The sequence below is a fragment of the Lipotes vexillifer genome, unplaced genomic scaffold (assembly GCF_000442215.2).
Source record: "Lipotes vexillifer unplaced genomic scaffold, Lipotes_vexillifer_v1.1 scaffold128, whole genome shotgun sequence".
In the NCBI taxonomy this organism is placed as follows: domain Eukaryota; kingdom Metazoa; phylum Chordata; class Mammalia; order Artiodactyla; family Lipotidae; genus Lipotes; species Lipotes vexillifer.
This window is the reverse complement of record NW_006797837.1, coordinates 116924-122707: the sequence shown is the minus strand read 5'-3', so window position 1 is coordinate 122707 and position 5784 is coordinate 116924.

The following is a 5784-nucleotide window of genomic DNA, read 5'->3' as shown; positions in this document are numbered from 1 at the left end:
GAGCGGCGCGCAGGTGCCGGGCTCAGGGTTCGCCGCCCGCCCGCGGAGGAGCGCGCCGCGCCTCGGGCCGCACAGCCACCACCCTAGTCCGCAGGCGGCCGTCGTGGCGCGCGCCCCGCGGTCTTCAGCCGAGGACCGGCTCCCCGGGGCGGGCGCCTTTGTTCCGCTCACCGACCCGCTCCATCGCGCCGAGCTGAGGAAAAACCCGCGCCCAGGGCCCGCATCCTCGCGGCTCCGCAGTCACACTCAAGTCTCGATTACTCTCAAAGTGGGGGCAGCACTAGGGGGCGGGCGAAGGGGCAGAGCGCAACGTCCTCTCCGCCCCTCGCGCCAGGGGACACCCCACCCCGCCGCCAAACTCAACAGCGCGCACAGCGCCGCGGGCTCCCAGACACGTTCCAAGTCCCGAGCCCACGCAGCGAGTCTTCTGGGCCTGCCGGTCACGCCGGCCTCTCTCCGAGCTGGCGCGTCGGGAGGCTAGCCGGAAGGAGTAGTCGGACCTCAAAAGTCACAGCAGTTCTGTAACCCCCTCCACGAACGTCGCGGGGAGCGCGGAAGGGAGGGACGCGCGCCGTCGCACCCTCCACTCGCCAGAACAGGCAGCGCTGCTCTTCCCGCGCCCCAAGGAGCCAAACGCCGAGTCTTCTAATTGGCTGACGCGGTGATACCGCCGCTGCGGCAAGGAGAGCCCACACTGCCCCGGGGCGCGAGAGCCCGGAGGGGAAGCGCAGGTGGCGGCGGAGGGCGGGGCGCGGCCCGAGGGGACCGGCTGCAGCGCCAGCTCCTCCTCCGCCGCTGCTGGCCACCGCTCTCGCCGCCAGCCGGTCGGCCACCGCCGCCCGCAGGCTGCTGGACGCACAGCTCCCCGGCTTGCCGGCTCTTGCGCGCGCACCCGGAAAGGCTGGGGGCGCCTGGAGAGTGCGGACCGCGCGGGATGGGGGCAGTCAAGTCATGCTGACGGCTGCCGCGTTGGAGGGACCCTTTGGTTCTCAGCACTCCCCGAGCGGGCGGGTTTGTTCCATCCTGGTTGGCGATGAAGACATCCCTTTCTGTGTGCTCGCAGCTCCGCTTTGCGTGGCCAGGAATGGCTAAAGGGAAAATCTGGCCTGGAGACTCGGATTCTATTACTTTGGGAGCAAGGCCGAGCGTTAGTGGGCTGGGTGGGTTCCCTCCGTGTGAGAATTCTCATCGTACAGGTTACAGTTTCTGTGTCCACTCCCACCTCTATATGAATTTTATCGTAAGAACAATATTTTGTCTCTTGGATTTCCGAAATCTCTTCCTCTTCCCAAAGCCAGGAGCTCCAAATGCTGGAATTCAAAACCCCGCGTTGATCCATTTAATTCCTTGGGCCTGAAGCAAGAAATAAGGCTGCCAACTAAAAAAGATCGGGCAGCGAAGCCCAATAAATCTGGTGGTTTCCACCTTACCATTTCGATCTCATTGAAGTGTTTTGTTTTTGTTGTTGTTACCGTTGGGGTTTTGTGTTTTGTTTTGTTGCTGATTTATTATTTGAAATGTCGATTTTCAACATAGAATCTAAGTGAATGTAAAATAATAATCTTTTAATTCCCTTGGAACTCTGTGTCCTGGTTCAATAGGTTTTGCTTTGTATAATCTACAAGAAAGTGAATACAAAACTGTTAGATGAAAAAGGCACATCAAAAGCCACAAGGGACAGTTTTTAACCCCACGGGTAGGTCAGGAAAGGGGTTGAGTAGGAAGAAACCTGAGTTATTGAGCAGTTTATAACGAAGGCACTGGGCCACGCACCCTCTCCATGTTATCTCACTGAATACCCAGCTGAGTTAGGTGTTAACCACGCTCGGAGGGAAGCTAGCACAATCAAGGGAAGCTTCTGCAAAAATAATTTTTGGGCATTTGTTCATCCACAGGACTGCAGCTGGAGAGGTTGAGGCATTGGGCTAGGGTGTCCCAGTAGTAAATTGCTCTAAACCATGGTGAGTCTGACTCCCAGGCATATGCATATTTGGGATTAGGAGACCGGAAGCAAATTAGAGGAAATGGCCTCAGAGTAGTGGAGATGTTTCCAGGCAAAATTCAACTTCAGTGAGATTTCTTTTCTCCCTCTAAAACCAGAGAGTTTTAGACCCAATGAGTGACCCACTGTCATGGTCACACCCTGAAGCCTGTCATCACATAGAAGTGCTGCACTCATGCAATCCTGCACTAAAATCCCACCCTGTGCCCACTGCTTTCCTACTCTCAATTACAACCAAACAGATTCTCCAGCCACCAGCAACCCCTCTCTCCCTCCCCAGTATTTCAGCCCTTCCATGCCTTCTTGAGTTCCTTCTCTACCCTTCCTGGTTACTCGAGACCTGGTTACTCATTTATTTCAAACACATTCCCAGTAGTGGCCCTGATTCACACACACTCATAGACATGGTCTCCCACTGTGCCCCCAGTTTGGCAATCCCCACCTCTGAATCAATCCCACCTAGGCAAGAGAGGGCACCTAGGGAAAACTATATCACCCCAAAGCTTGGGGACATTACCAATCGGTGGTGTATAATGTGAGCTGGATCCTTCATTCTACTCAAAAACACTGTTCTATGTCTCTAATCAGCTCCTCTCCCCAGAGATGTCCGAGGTAGACCGGAAGTCCATAAACACCCCTCAGTCAGATACAAAAATTTGTGTGTGTATATCATTTGGGTATTTTTTCTGGGGGGAAAGACACCATAACTTCCTTCAGATTCTTAATGTGGTCAGTGACACCCAAATTTTAAGAACCTGCCTGGCGTATGTTAGATATGCAAAAACATAAGCAGCTGAATATTTATTGTAGGCCAGCTGCTTATGAAACCAGTGGTGCCAAGGCACACAAGATTGATGGAGCTCTCCGGTTGCTTGCATATCTTGATGGAAGAGAGAAAACTCTGGACTCAAGCCAACACGCTTGTATGAATGAAGGTTGAACTGATGTGAAGGGATGGAACTAAATAGAGTCTGCCTGCTGAGTAAATTCTCAGTCCTAAAAGGAGCACACCTAGCCACTTAAACTACATACACAGAGATTAAAGGACCCGTTGACAGAGTCATCAATTGCCATGTGCCCAGAGGCTCCCAGAGGGATGAGTGACCTCCCTCAATCAATGACTGCCATCTGTCTACATACCATTTGCCCCCAATCCAGCTAGTAAAACCAACGAAATTATACCTCAGTGGCTGTGTGGTCTGTTCACCAGGGGATCTGGGTTTTACTACCCCTGTTACCAAGAAGCAAATCAATTCTAGACTTTAAAATAAGAAATTTCTCTTGGATGGCTCCAAAAATCTTTCCTAAGCATAAAATTCAGTTAAACTACAAACAACATTTTTTAAAAGAGGTTTATTGATATATTTGTTTGTTTAGCAAACAAAGGAAGGAGATTGATGTACTTCTGTTCATAGGTCACCAAGGATTTTGATTCCAGATACATTTTTCATTCATCAGCCATGGTCCAGAACGTATGGAGCTCTGACTGGACTGTTACCTTTGCTTGCCTGTTAAAAACCTCTTGCATCTCAGCCTAATCACCAAAGTTAAAAATACTTGGCCATCCTGGGACTTCCCTGGTGGTCCAGTGCTTAAGACGCTGTGCTTCCAATGCAGGGGGTGCAGGTTTGGCCCCTGGTCAGGGAACTAATATCCCTCATGCCATGCAGCCAAAAAAAATAAATACTTTGTCATCCAAATATCTTCTTTGGTGAAATGTCTGTTCAAATCTTTGGACCATTTTTTAAAAATCAAATTGTTTCTTATTGTTGAGTTTTGAGAGACTTTTTTGTTTTTTTTTTTAATAAATTTATTTATTTATTTCTGGCTGCATTGGGTTTTCGTTACTGTGCAGGCTTTCTCTAGTTGCGGCGAGCAGGGCCTACTCTTCATTGTGGTGTGCAGTCTTCTCATTGCGGTGGCTTCTCTTGCTGCAGAGCATGGGCTCTAGGCACATGGGCTTCAGTAGTTGTGGCATGCGGGCTCAGTAGTTGTGGCACACGGGCTTTGTTCTTCCCAGACCAGGGCTCAAACCCGTGTCCCCTATATTGGCAGATGGATTCTTAACCACTGCACCACCAGGGAAGTCCCCTGAGAGTTCTTTATGTATTCTGTACGTGGGCCTCTCACTGCTGTGGCCTCTCCCGTTGCAGACCATAGGCTCCAGACTCGCAGGCCCAGCGGCCACGGCTCATGGGCCCAGCCGCTCTGCGGCATGTGGGATCCTCCTGGACCGGGGCACAAACCCGTGTCCCCTGCATCGGCAGGAGGACTCTCAACCACTGCACCACCAGGGAAACCCGCAAATATTATTTTAATTCTATTAAGAATGTTTTATGCAGAAGAAAAGCTTTTAATTTTAGCAAAGTCCAGTTTATTATTACAAAAAATACTTGGAAGTTCATCCAGGAAAACCCGGGGTTCATCTTTCTCCAGAGGTTTTGTCAATCTACTTAATCTTCCAGAAACAGGGAGGTAGAGACTTCACTCTCATAAAGCCCTGAACATTACAGCAGATACTGGAATTGTTATTTGGTTTTTTAACTGAGATATAATTGGCATACATCATTGTGTTAATTTCAGGTGTACAACATAATGATTCAATATTTGTATATATTATGAAATGCTCACCACAGAAGTCTAGTTAACATCCATCACCATACAGAGTTACAACTTATTTTTCTTGTGATGAGAACTTTTAAGATCTGCTCTCTTAGTAACTTTCAAACATACAAATAGTATTATTAACTATAGTCACCATGCTGTACATTGCATTCCTATGACATTTGTTTTATAGCTGGAAGTGTCTACCTTTTGACCACCTTCACCCATTTCTCCCACCAGTGCTCGCCTCTGGCAACCACCAATCTGTTCTCTGTACCTATGATTCTGGGCTTTTGTTTTTGTTTTCAGATTCCACATATAAGATGTTGTATAGTATTTGTCTTTTTGTGTTTGACTTATTTCACTGGAGGTTTTGTTTGTTTGTTTGCTTGCTTATTCTTTTTTCCCAACTTTATTGGCAATATTAATGACAAAAAAAATTTGAGAATCTAAAGTATACAGTGTGATAATTTGATATATGTATACATTGTGAGAGGATCCCACTGGAGTTTCTTTTTAAAGGAGAAAAAAAAGACAGAATCCATCCTTTCCTCCACTTCGAGGATGCATAATATAAGGGGAGAAAACGCTATGACAAGGGGGCATAAATGAAAGGGGAGAGACCAAGCTGCTGCGTGTGCTGAAGCCCTGCCTTGTGTGCCAGCCACTGCACACACATCAGCCTAGACTCACCACTTATTAGCTGTACGATTCTGAGCAAGCTACCTAACTTCCCTGGGTCTCATCTGTTTCCCCAGCTGTAAAACAGGAACGATATCCATAATACTATCTCATGAAGTTGCAAAGATAAATGCATGTGAATCACTTAGCACAGGGCTAGGCATATAGTCAGCACTGTGGAAATAATCAAAGATCATCCAACTGCGGAGAAGCAAAGGTTGTATATTCAGTTTGCTATTGCAAGTGTTGGCTGAAAACAAAACAAAAAAGCACAACCTAAAAGTTGAATATTATGTTTTATTTGGCAGACAAAACTGAGGACTTAAGCCTGGGATGCAGCCTCTCAGCTCTGAGAGATTGCTCAGAAGAGGTCAGGGAGGAGCCAGGATATATGAGTTTTTGCAACAAAGACCAGGTGGTCAGAGCATCAAAAGATTACTGTTAATTAAAGAAAATCAGGCATCTCAAGTTAAGGAATTTAGCGCTTTTCTATACCT